Raw genomic sequence first — 13,685 nt, forward strand, 5'->3', positions numbered from 1 at the left:
TTCTTATATGTGTTCGATATGAAGAATCAAGACGAAGTATTACGTTATGGTTTGAATAACTTATGCCGTGACTAGTGGTAGTCGGCAACGGTTGGACGCTAGACCGTCCTCCGAATTAGAAAACGGCTATTTTTTATGGCATAAAAAAAATGATTTATTAAATTCTATAGAGTTGCATATTTCGAAACTGAATTAAACATCATAACATTGATTGCAATATTATAATATAAAACGATTATATTCAGTTGTGACCAGTTCCGTAGCTAGAAATTTTTTTTTTTTGAGGGGGGATACTTTGTTTTTTCTTTAACCTTTGAAATACTAGAATATCTAATTATGACCCCTTTTTGTTCATAAAGCGTATCTACTCTTTTTATGACTATATATTATCTTTAAGACAACTTTATGGTACACACATTTAATAAAACAATGTATTAATATTATTGTAAATTATAGGTTAATTTTTTAATTAAATTCAGCCACGATGTAGAGAAGATAAGATTTCCCTATTCCACCATTTAAAAAATCGGATGCCAAAATGAACAAAAATTCATGAGTTCAGATATCTCTCAATAGAGTACGCCACTATTCGCTTGGGGTCCTAATTTATTTCAAGTTATAATACGTAAATTCGTTATTATTTATTTATAAACGTATTTAAAATGTCAATATAATGTTCCTAATATAATTAATATAAAATAAGTTGAATATATTATTATTCTATAGATATAAACTAAGCTACTATTATTATATTAATCATATTATATTACCTATACTATGTTAGTATGTTCAATATGTATATAATATGCAGTTATTGAACATTAAATTGAATAAATAAATAAAATTCTATATCAATATATTTGATTATTATTATAGTGTTTTTTCTATCATATAATATTATTTTTTGAGTCAATACCAATTTACAATATTGAACAGACTCATTAGGTTCACTGTATAAATTAGATAATAACTTAAAATTAATTTAAATATTTTGATAATGTTATTGGACAAGTAAAGTTTTTAACAACATTAGTATGCAAAGTTTATAGTACTGTGAATAATCTAGTAGCGGGTAGGTAGTGAACGTGAACTGTGGGAGAACAATAGGAGGTACATGACCGCCGCTGTCAAATACTGGTCGCCGCTGACTATGTTTCTTAAGTTGAATAGAGTATATAATACTATTAAACTTACATATTAGTTTGCTGAGTATGTGAACTATGTTTAAGTTTTTAGTCTGGTGGCTTAAAACAAACCGCATTATTTGTATCTAATCAATGCGATTAACAATGAAACCAATGATTCATTTGGTTGTTGTTCACTAAAATCAAATAACATTTTGTTTAAAAAAAATGAAAGGAACATTATAAAAGTTATACAAGGTCATAAAATTAATAAAAGCACTTCACTTTAAGGAGATTTGATCCAGTTAGTTTTCTACCAAAATAGACCTATCTTATGCCAAGTTCCCTAGTCTTTACCGTCTTTCCTTGTCATCAGATAAAACTTTGGAAAACATAGCTGAACTGTACATAAAGTTTTCTTGAAAATATTTCACCATTTCATTGAAAATCCACAACTCTTTCAAAATTCAAAATTAGTTTTTTTAATTATGAATATTAGTTATTATGAAATGTTAATAATATTGAAGTTATAAATAATAACCACAGTTCAGTAGCACATCTAGGATTTTTTCAAGGGGTGGATATACAATTCTTAATGCACATTGAGTATACGTATATTATATTCATATTTATTTGTTTATTTATTTCAAACACTACGAGCAGAGCCCAATTACATTACAAGAGTTCATTAAGTATACAATTACATTTAAATTGAAAAAATATCTAATTTAATAGAACAATAAAAATAACAATTATAATAATACGATTTGGTTAAATAAGAAATGATGGTTGTTCATTAGCTATGCGCATCATAGGATATATAGGCATACATAGGCAGCGAATGATAAAAAACGACTTTGGACACGATCTAGTTGGAGGAAGCTAGAAGTTGTATGCGGGTCCCATAACACTAAGCCATATTCTACAATAGATCTAACTAAGGAAGAATAAAGTACTTTTATTGAAGATTCGAGCTTGAATTCGGAAGCTATTCGTTTCACAAATCCTAGTACTTTTAGTGCTCTGCAACATGAAGATTTGATGTGGAAGAGAAAATCGAGAGTAGGTATGTTCCTAGTTATCATTTACATGTTATATTGTGTACAAAATTTGGCTGCATCCGAATTGCATGCCAAAAAAAAAAAATGTCCAAATTGCATGCCGTCTCTTGTAGGGGTTTGTCCGAATTGCGTGCCATCTCTTGGAGGGGTCTGTCCGAATTGCATGCCATCTCTTAGAGGGCTTTGTCCGGATTGCATGCCGTACACCACACGTTTATTTACTATCATTCCATTCCAAGCTGAATAGCATGTTTTACTCCCCAAGTCCTAATATTTTTCAATTAGTTGATGTCTTAAAGCAAGTACAATGTGATATATATGTAAAATTGCGTAGTTCAAATTTAAGTAATAGACGCCGGGAAATATTAGAAAAAGAAAAAAGTATAAGTTAAGTGATGACGGAATTTCAAAATAATGAAATTAATAGACTTTTATATGTAGAAAAGTTGGCATACATGTCATTGCTGACAACAAAATAAACAAAACTAAATTTTTGTAAAGAGTTTTATTTTATGATTCTTATTCACAGTGTCACCTTCTACAATATTTATATGTTTTATTGTAATGTAACAAAATCACGATCCTCCAGTTGAAAAGTAAGTTATTTATTCGGATATACCCCTCTAAGAGATGGCATGCAATTCGGACAGACCCCTCCAAGAGACGGCATGCAATTCGGACAGACCCCTCCAAGAGACGGCATGCAATTCGGACGACCCGATTTATATTTATTTTTTTGGCATGCAATTCGGATGTACCGCAAAATTTGGTCTCCGAGGGATATCACCCCCATATAACCCCCTGTAGATACGCCACTGACATAGTTATTATAATTTTAAGAAACATCTGTTGTGCAAATTATACAATTTTTTTTATGTATAGATTGTGTAAATTCTAAATTTAAAAAAAAAATGTAAAAATGTCGTTTACAATTAAATTTTATGACAAATTCAAATATGTTTTCAGAAATTTTATCGGGTGAATAGTTAATATGATTGGTAAAAAATGTATACTTTTGACCTAAACAAGCAAATAAATTCATATTTACTTAATGTGCTGTTGACATGTACATGCACATGTGTAAGCGCTCTGCTATTTATTTAAAACACAGTCACTGACACTAATGATCACTTACTACGAACACATTTACACAACCCAAACTAACTGACAGAAAATTAACTGTATTGAACCCCTTAAAAATGACCAGGGTCAAAACTCCTCAACAAACTACCCTTTAACACTACTTATAATATTGTTAATATTTAGGATACCTATATATTCTTTTTATATTTGTGTATACAAAGCCAATGGAAAGTTAAACAAAAATTGCCTATAAAATAAGAAAATACTATAACATATTGTCAGTCATTTAAAGTACCAATTTTAACACTTTATTTATTATTCAAATAATATTTTTAAAAAAAATATTTAATTAGAAAATTCCAAATAAATTTTTTCTAAATTCTAAAAAAATAGCTTTACATTTACAAAATGCTTCTTATCAATTTATTTGTATAATTATTAATTTAACCATTTATTGTACTATAGTTTTAGACTTATTTGTATATTTAACAGTTTGATATATTTACTACAAATGTTAATTTTAAACCATTCCAAAACTGACACAAATTACTTATTAGTGCGAAGAAAATAATATTATATACTCTAAAAGTATTTGATACTTAAAAAGTGATCAAATATGTATTAGAGAAATAGCTGTCTGGGATTAGATCCCCTAGTTAAGCCTTCATAATCCGCTAATGAACTTGAAATAGACCCTGGACCTTTCTTTGTTTATATTTTAATTGTTAAATAATTTATAATATCCTGAGTCTGTTGAAGAGCAAATTAAAATACAAGAAATGGATCTCTAATAAATTGTACAAAAGCAAAAAACAAAATTAATAACCCTAATAATTTGATAAATTAAGTAAAAAAAAGTGTGATTGGTTGCCAACAAAAATTCTTTCAAATGATTATTAACTTACCTAGTGTGAACTGGTTAAGATGGTGCAACTATAATGTTGGTGTATTATCATTAAATACTAGATTACCCACATCAAAATGTAGATTTTTTTAATTGTTGTATTAAAAAACTATGCACTGAATTTATTTCTTGTAAGGAAGCATTTTTTCCTCCCATGTTTTTAAGCCAACTGAAACACTAAAACTGCATTTATATACTTAATTGTTTAATTTATTAGAAGTAAATAACCATCTAATTAATACATTACATTTTCTGGACTCAAGGAATTTGATGGTGTTTCAGTAGTAGAAGGAGCAAGCAACAGTACCAACAGCATTTGAATCATTGTCAAAATATCATTGTTAATATTTAATGATGCTGTAAGTTTAGTTGCATTTTGCAAACCTATTTAAGAAGAATAAACATTTAGATTAGTATCAAAGGTACATAAAAACTCATAAGTTAATGAACTATATTATAATACCTGTATTACTACATACAGATTTTAAATGATATGTTGGTGATGATTGGACATGAAAAAATATTGATTGTATTTCAGACAACCAACTTGACACACAAAATATACAGAAGGTCTTCTGCTACGAGTGCTTCAGATGGTATATATATAAAGGTAAATTTTCATTTAAATCACTTTGAAAACTACAATCTATAAAAATATATTAAATACATAAATAAAGTCTAAATTTTGAAAACTTTAAGAATTTGTGTTAAATAGGAAATTAATTAAAATGTAACTCAGTAATTATGAGTAGGTAGGTAATTTAGCTAGCTTTAATATAAAATATTAATGAGAGAGATTTGATATCACACCCAAACAGTATAACCACGCGAATCCATTAAAACGTCGACGTGAACAGTTCCAAAATTTCTATTTTTTAACTTTTCTCCTAAAATATGATAGCTAGAAAGTCGGTTGATAACTTATTAAAAAGGAATTATCAAGTAGATACTAATGTGGAATTAAGATATTTAAAAAAAATTATTTAATTTTTCACAGATAAAAAAAAGAGTTATTTTTTGTTACATTTACATTTGCTAGCAGAAGTGCAGTGAAGATTTTCAGAATTTTATCTCCAATCATTTATTCATAACAAAGCTGTAAAGCTGAAAAACATCAAAAAACGTCCAATAAAATTTGTTTTAATTTTTTTTAATGTAGTGATTTAACTATTAAAGATAAAGTTCTGAAAATGTTCACTGCTCTTCTCCTAAGTAATGTGAATCTAACAAGACCCCAAACAGCGAAATCCGCTTTCTGGTTTCGGAGATCTATCTCACTATATGAAAATGATATTTTGTGGGGCTATTCACACCGACATTTTTCTGGATTCAAATTGTTATACCACTTGGGTGTAATAATATCAGTTAATACATTTCTAAAAATTAAAAAACAAGAAAATTTACATGCTGATCTCTGACTTTTTTATTAACAATGTATTATTGAAAAACATATGTTGAATGTGATGAAATTTTGGTTAAATTAGTTGAAATAAAATTCAATGAAAAAATGTATTATTTATTTATTTATTATAATTTGGTAATTATTTTTATAAATTTTATTTATTTTTTAAGTTCACCAAAATCAAAGGAATCACTTGTATACTAACATGAACTATGAAAATGAAATAAATTAGGGTACCAATAGAGTATAGATGTTCAATAAAAATTATCTTACCATTTAACATCAAACATTATTTGACAAATGACCATTTTTTTGTTCTTGAACTGAAGATGAATAATTCTGGATTTTCCAAATAGACAAACAGATATTTTAATTAAAATAAAAATATTATTTTTCAATTTTTAATTTGCTGGTGTCACTCTGGTTTTAGGAAATGGGTATACCAGAACAGTTAGTTTTTAGTGATGTTCCTTTATACCAGCCAGCAGTATTCAGTCACCATAATATATAATTGTCCACGCTTTGACTCAAGATACTTCATGACTTTTCAAATGTATATGAGACATGCCTAAAAACAAAAAAAAATTATATAAGTACACAAAATATACAGTAAGAATAATTATTCTAAGTTTTTGTCAGAGCAAAATTAGAACACAATAAATTCAACAGGTATGCAACAAAAATCTGGGGCGTAATGTCTAAAGGTACGGTTTCCTAGCTGTGACTAGTGGTTGAGACTATACTAGTCCATTAGGAACAATGGAACATGTTGCAGTTTGTTGTCAGCTGGACGCAGCGGTTAGTCGCATCTTGGAAACCATACCTTAAGGAGGCAGTTCTGATGCACACCACTGTTACCTGACTGAACCTGGATATGGGTGTCATTTTTATCAGGGCAGTTACACTGTCTAAAGAGTGCTCCATCTTCTTAGACCAGGCAAGGTAGAAACCTACTGGTGCTCGAATAAAAAACTTGCCGAACACAAACTTATTACACAGTGAATTACAAAGCGATAAAGTATGTCTTGTACCTACTTAAGATAAAAGAAACCTGCAGTATGCTAAAAAAGTGTATTCAACTGATTGAAATTATATCATTAGACCAGAGGTTCCCAACCTTTTTTGACTCACGGCACCCTTATTCATTTTCTAAAATCCGGAGACACCCTATATAATATGTATTGCCCTATATACCCAATATATTTTAAATAATTTCGCTGAACCGTAAATAATGTTCGCGCCACCCTGGTTGTGAACCTCTGCGATTAGACTAATATCATTAGCAATATTTATATATTAAATACCCAATTAAATGAAAACATTTTCAACCATACCTGTAACTAGTTGATAACTAACACTGTCCTGTTACATAACTTAGTCTGATACAATGAGAAGAGAAATGTTTATTTTCATGGGGTCCAACGACCAGCATAATTTTAAACACAGAACCCAAACAGCATGCACGGATCAAAACGCAAAATAAAAAACACAACAACAAACCGATTTCACAGCAACAGGTTAGGTTAGAGTTGTGGTGTCGACGTGGCGTTTCGTGCGAGGACGTTGTAACTATGGTTACAGTTGGTCAACCCCTGGTATACTCAGTGGCAACTTGGTTATTGCATCATACCAAAAATGTAGTAATATCCAATCACAATACGATTTGATCGACACGACACGAAACGGTCAAACGCGACGTAGTCGTAAACCGGTTACACCGGATACGATAATTAAAAATTGTCGCCATCGTCCAAGGCTTACCTTAAACCTTGACTATCTTCCACTTATCACTTTCCATGATAAGTGATAACCTATAAACAGCGGGACATTTAAATAATTTGGTGCACGGTTAGAAGACAAGATCGGTCAACTTCCCTCCCTCCCGCCAATTACAACGAGGCAAAAACGTTTCAAAGTTAGACGGTTCTGCCGGTTAGACGTATTTTGAGGTTAAGAACATTATTTATATGGCATTCGGGGTTATTTTTATGGACCATATAAACTAGTTGGCTTATAATTAACCAAAATGATTGTAAAACGGGCCCAGATAATGAATAGTTGTCCGTGCACTAGTGCTATAAACCAACGGAAATCGATATGCGTTTAGAGAGAGAAGTCCTATATACGGTGTGAAAGAGAAAAGAGTGTTTGTTAAATGCAGTGTGCCCAATATCCGAATAAAACATTGTTGTCAGAATTTTACATTTTTTTTTTTTTAATAAAAGATTACTAAGAAAAATGATGGTTTGTTGTGAAAAATGTTTACACTAAAAGCGATGCACTGAATCATGACGAGAAAATATATGTGATAAATAATTTATTTTCACGAAATAATAAATGTTATGGTCGAATTCACTTTTATCATTTTTCTGTCCGATTCTGTGGACGTGTCGTATATGATTTGGGATTTGAGTTAGATCGCCTCCTTTTGGATTTTAGTAGGGGCATTTTCGATTGTTTGATGCATAGACTTAAAAACAACAAATTTTAGCTGATATATCATGGATTATATTTTATTATCTAGGTGGATATTTATATTAGGTAAACAATAATGTAATAGAGATTCAAAAAAAATTTATTTTTTACCGATGAAGTATAGAATTTAATACCTTATAATATGTGTTTAAAAATGTATATAATACCATAATAATTTAAGTATTTAAAGGCCTCCGAAATATAATTGGCCTTGGCCTTCAGATAACTCTGATAAGACGCCTCATTGACAGTTCATTTGTAGGTATACACTATACCTAAGTAATAATATTATGTTTGTAAACCATAAACATTATGCTATTACGAAGAATGACTATAGTTCCAGCTAGTGGTGAATCCAAGGCTTAATTTTTTTTTTTGGGGTGGGGGTGGGGTGGAAAAAGTACAAACATTGGCTAAACACAGTGTAGAACAAAGGGAAAATACGGCGATTGGTGGGCGGGAAAATGCACCCCTTTGCCACCAATCCTGGATCCGCCACTGGTTCCAGCGTTCTGGCGTGAATTTACTGCTTCATATTTCGATTTTACTATAACTATTAACTGTTATTATATTTGTATGTATATAACTGCAACCCCTCTAACATATCACCAACCACCTGCCCGCGCTGAGCCTGTAGGTAGCTACGCCCGGTGGTGCATCCCAAACTGTTCCCATACATTGTCGGGCATGGCCGGTTTCCGCCAAAACTGTACATTTCCCTTTTCCCCCAATTCACTTTTCCACGAAATTAATCTAGTATTCGAATAATATTTAAATATTTAATATGCATGTGGCATGTCAGTCATATCATAATTTGCATAGAAAATTAAAATTATTTTGTAAATTAAATACATGGTTCATAATAATAGTTTTTCTTACCGCTATTAAAAAGTGTTATACCGACTATTAATAAATCAAATTAAAATCATAATTTTTTAAGTCTTTTGTAAATTATAATTATGTCACACAACCTGTCAAGATTTCGTACTTACAACCTTTTTCATTCGGCGGAAAAGTGAATTGGAGGACTTTTGGCGAAAACGGGTAACTCCGACATTGTTTGCTTATATGAAAAAGGTTTTACGAATAGGTAAATTCCTAACGCTCCCGTCAAAAAAATGATACGAATACGTAAATTCCCAAACATAGGTATTTTTTATAAGTAGATATTTAAAGTTCGATTTTTGACAACATTTATAAAATCTAAAAACGATTTTGTAGTAAAAAATTCATAAAATGTTCAACTTTTATAGTTAAGAATTGAAAATTTAAAACAAGGTTCCACGTAAGTAGTTACCTTTGTAACCAAGAAAATTAAAAAATATGTAAAAACAATTTTTTATAGTTAATTTTAATTCAAATTTGGATAATATTGCATAATAATTTAATATTAAATAACCAAGAACAACGATTTTAGTTATTTTGTTGTAATTTTATAATATTAATTCAACTTACCGGCTCCCATATTAATAGTAAGTAATAATAATATAAATATAATATAAAATATCCACACTGACAAACCGTCTTTGCTTAGAATCGTTTTTTGTATACAACGATATTATATTACTAAATTCAAATTTAATACCGTTCATTATACAGTGACTCACTTGTAACCTACTGTACAGCAGGGTGACATCCACTTGCCCACTTTTTTATTATTTTTAATGAAACTAAAAGGTTGTTTATCTACAATGGCGTTTAATTATTACTGGCCACTGATGTCTAGATTATACTATATATGCTTCTGACCGATGCACTGGCGTAATTATTTGGGAGGTGGGATATGAGGATATGGGGATATACCACCCAGAGCCTTATTTTTTAAATAACTGTAAATAAAGCACTTGGCTATAAAATATTTTAATATTATAAAATAAATATTAATGGACTACTGTAATGTTCACTATTATTACAGTTAAAATATAAAACTAATTAATACTTACAACTTACGACTTCTGATATAATTTTTAACCGCGTAAAACTTATACATTTTAAGTATAAACAAAAAATATATTAAAACTATTAATATATTGTGCACGACATTTGTTTAGCGTCCTCTTAATAATAAATCTATATTTAATAATAATCTGTATTTGATAAAAAATCGATATTGAATGAAACAAATATGAAAAAAATAAAAGAAATCTAAAAAGAAATAGAAAAACTTATATTTGATAAAAAAAATCTATTTCGATTAAAATTTTATTTATGGATTTTTTGAGGTGGAAATCAAGTTACGAATTCCGAATTTGTGGCTATGAAAAGTTACGAACTGATTACTAAAAATTGGTGCTACATCGATTTAAATAAGTGAATTTCCCTTTGTAACGTTACGCTGCAGCACCGCCGGGAGAAAAATGGATGTTCTTAGGTGAAAGTCAAGTTACCAATTGATTACAAAAAATTGATAATATTTCGATTTCAATAAGTGCTTGCCTTTAAGGGGGTGTTGATGTCACGTTACCGCAGCACCCCCGGGAGAAAAATGGATTTCCCGCGATAAAAATCAAGTTACAAATTCCGAACTTATGGTTACAAATGGTTACTAATTAATTATATAATTTAATATTTAATGTGGAAAATTCTGACCTAGTGGTACTAGGGTAATTTACCTGAATCAGGCTAGATTCAGAAAACAATTCAAAGTGCAACAAAATCCCAGCCAAATTATTACTACCTAATTATCATACATTTTCAAACACATACGATACATTTTAGCAAAAAAAAAAAGAAAGATGGACATTATTTTATGAATAATACATTTAATTTAATTGTTAACTTAAATGTCTTTGAAAACCAATATTAAACCATTTATCTACCTCATTTAATTTATAATAATAAATTAATATAATATTATGGTCTATGAAATTTAACGAACAAGCGAGGATCCAGGTGACATAGCCCCCCACAATTACTATTATAAAAACTTATACCTCACCCCAGAACCAATTTCTTATTTAGCGGCCACTGGATTGATTGCGAATTGCGACCCCCAGGCGGAGAAACGCTTCAGTCTATCCCAAATACTACCTACTTGTCTATCCTAACTACGGTAGGCGGCGGCAACCAGTTTTCGTTGGGAGGCATTCAGGCAAAACTCGTTTGTCGCCCCTCACCTATTAATTTATTCTGTGCCACCGCCTATAGTCAAATATCCGTGTAGTAAATAATGCCATGCGCACAAGCCGTCTGCCGTTCTTATTTGTGATAGAAACATAGAGTATAGGCATGGATTATATAATTTATAAATACTAGTAGGTAACTATTGGTTTATAATGACTTCTAAGATTTCCATGATGATAAAGTTTAGTATCTTTCACTCCATTTACATGGCTACAAAATAATAAACAGATTACTTGAATATATTATATTATTATGAACAATTTTAATAGATTTTAAAATATCGTATTTTTAACTGAGGCTTTAGCTTAAATACCACCTATTATATTAATTATTATATTAATAATTATAACAACAAATAACTAGATATTAAAAAACTAAAAACTTTAACTGTCTTTAAGTTGGAACAAGGTCATTATCCAACGTTTTAACCGGCATCGAAAATTAAACTTCCGGTGCAGGTGTAACCAAAAATGTTTCCCACTCGATACCAAAAACTAAAAATTCACGTTTTTCCTGGCGCTTTCGAATTTAAAATTCCCGAGAAAAACAAGAATTTTTAAGCAAAATCAGTTTTTAAAAAAATTTCTTTTTTGGTTTTGGGTATAAATTACCGTAAATACATGAAATTTTCACTGATTGTTTATATTCGCATTTTCTATACACGATAAAATTTTCAAAATATTTTGATTTGTTTTAAACTGTTCACGGACATTTTCAGTTTCCGATTTTATTAGTTTTTTTTTCCTATGCATGTCAATAAAACTTCATTTGTTGATTAAAAAACCCTTGAAAATTTAATACTTGGCTCGTAATATATTGTTACAATGACACTAAAAAAATATTAAAAATCCACAGTCACAATTTTTTTTATATGCGTTCAAATCTTGACGAAATTCGTAAAAATCACGAAAATGTACAAATTATTTTGAGTTAGAAATTCCTAAAAATGTTACTTTTTAAATCTAAAAACTGTTTACCGTCGTTTTCAGTTTCCAGTTTTATTTTATTTTTTCTATGAATGTCAATAAAACTTTATTCTTTAGGTAAAAAAGTGTGAAAATTTAATACAAGGCTACTGATATATTGTTACTTCGCCAGTTGATAAATATTAAAAAATACATTAGGACAATTTTTTTTATAATCATCTAAAGTTCAAATTTTGACTAAATGTATCAAATTTAAAATTTAATAGTAATTTTGTTGTTAAACATTTTATCAAATGCTCAACTTGTATAGCTAAGGATTGTCAATTTAAAATATTAAAATACGTAAATATTTTATATTATAAATTACTTAAATTGACAAAAGTCTTCGCATAGAATCGTTTTTCTTATACAATGATATTATTTTATTTTATTTTAATTAACTCACGTCCAATCGGGAAATTAGATAAATAATGTAAGGATGTATACAATGTTTAGTACTTATATAATAATTACAGAAGTTAATTGGATTAAAATGAATACAGATAAAAAAGAATTATAAATATATATATATATACATAATAGTGGCCCAAGAAGTAAGCAGCAGTTACCTCGAAGCATACGATGCAGAGGGTGATTGTTACCATAAGAAGAAGAGTGGGATAGAACGTAAAGAGGAGTATGATCTCTGGTAGGATAGGATCAGTGTTGAGCATTATCTAGATAAATTATCTAAATAATTTATCTAGATAAATAATTAATTATCTTTTATCTTATCTAGATAATAAACAAAATTAGTTATCTGATGAATTATCTTAGATGAATTATTGAGTTATCTAACGTAATTCATCTAGATAAATAAATATATTTATTCAAAAAATTCGAAAAATTGAACTTGAAAGTCTTAAAATATTAAATTCCTATTAAATTAATAAATCATCCTTGCACAAATACAGAACAATAACAAAGTAATAGGTAATAATTTTCCATGCCACTTTTATGTTATTTCTAAATTCTAATTATCCCGATTTATACGGGCTACGGCCGAATACTATGTTGCAACGTTGTGTCGTCGACTCGTCGTCTGTCGACTGCCGTGTAGGTACACCATAATCCAAAGTCCATAATTTATTATTGGGGATAATAATAATTAATATGTGCACAAGAGTACAAGACCACACTACACGTCTACACTCTACACAGTACACACTACCTACACAAACAGGCACAATAACACATCAATGACATTTTGAATAGCTCTCGCATATAACTGATGTATATTGTATATTATATTCTTATAATCTTGTGTGTTCAATTTTAAATTTCTAAATATAGGTAACATAAATGAATGCAGATTTCCCAAAATGGTATAGTTATATAATGATATTATAAATGTTATTGTATGGTTTTATATTAATAAATCCATAATATATTATATCATATAAAGCTATAATAGTTATAAGTACCTTATATTCTATATTTGAATATTTCTATAACAGTCAGACAGTGGGTACAAATTCAATATACGTCTATATCTATTACCTACATTAGTGTACACTGTTTATTATTAAATACGTATACTAGTTTTGA

At 29.3% G+C, this 13,685-nt stretch overlaps 1 long non-coding RNA gene across 2 annotated transcripts; it reads right to left on the reverse strand.

The window, feature by feature from the left end:
- Window positions 1–814: 814 nt before the first annotated feature.
- Window positions 815–7,053, reverse strand: LOC132945328 (uncharacterized). 2 transcript variants are annotated; one of them, XR_009664548.1, is made up of 6 exons: window positions 6,909–7,053; window positions 5,848–6,142; window positions 4,652–4,818; window positions 4,420–4,556; window positions 4,174–4,349; window positions 815–1,321 (listed from the first exon to the last, which is right to left on the reverse strand). It is a non-coding gene; the product is annotated as an uncharacterized LOC132945328 (long non-coding RNA). The 2 variants fall into 2 exon arrangements; XR_009664547.1 differs by having other exon boundaries at window positions 4,636–4,818.
- Between the last annotated feature and the right edge of the window lie 6,632 nt (window positions 7,054–13,685).

This window comes from Metopolophium dirhodum, chromosome 5 (genome assembly GCF_019925205.1).
Source record: "Metopolophium dirhodum isolate CAU chromosome 5, ASM1992520v1, whole genome shotgun sequence".
Taxonomy (NCBI): Eukaryota; Metazoa; Arthropoda; class Insecta; order Hemiptera; family Aphididae; genus Metopolophium; species Metopolophium dirhodum.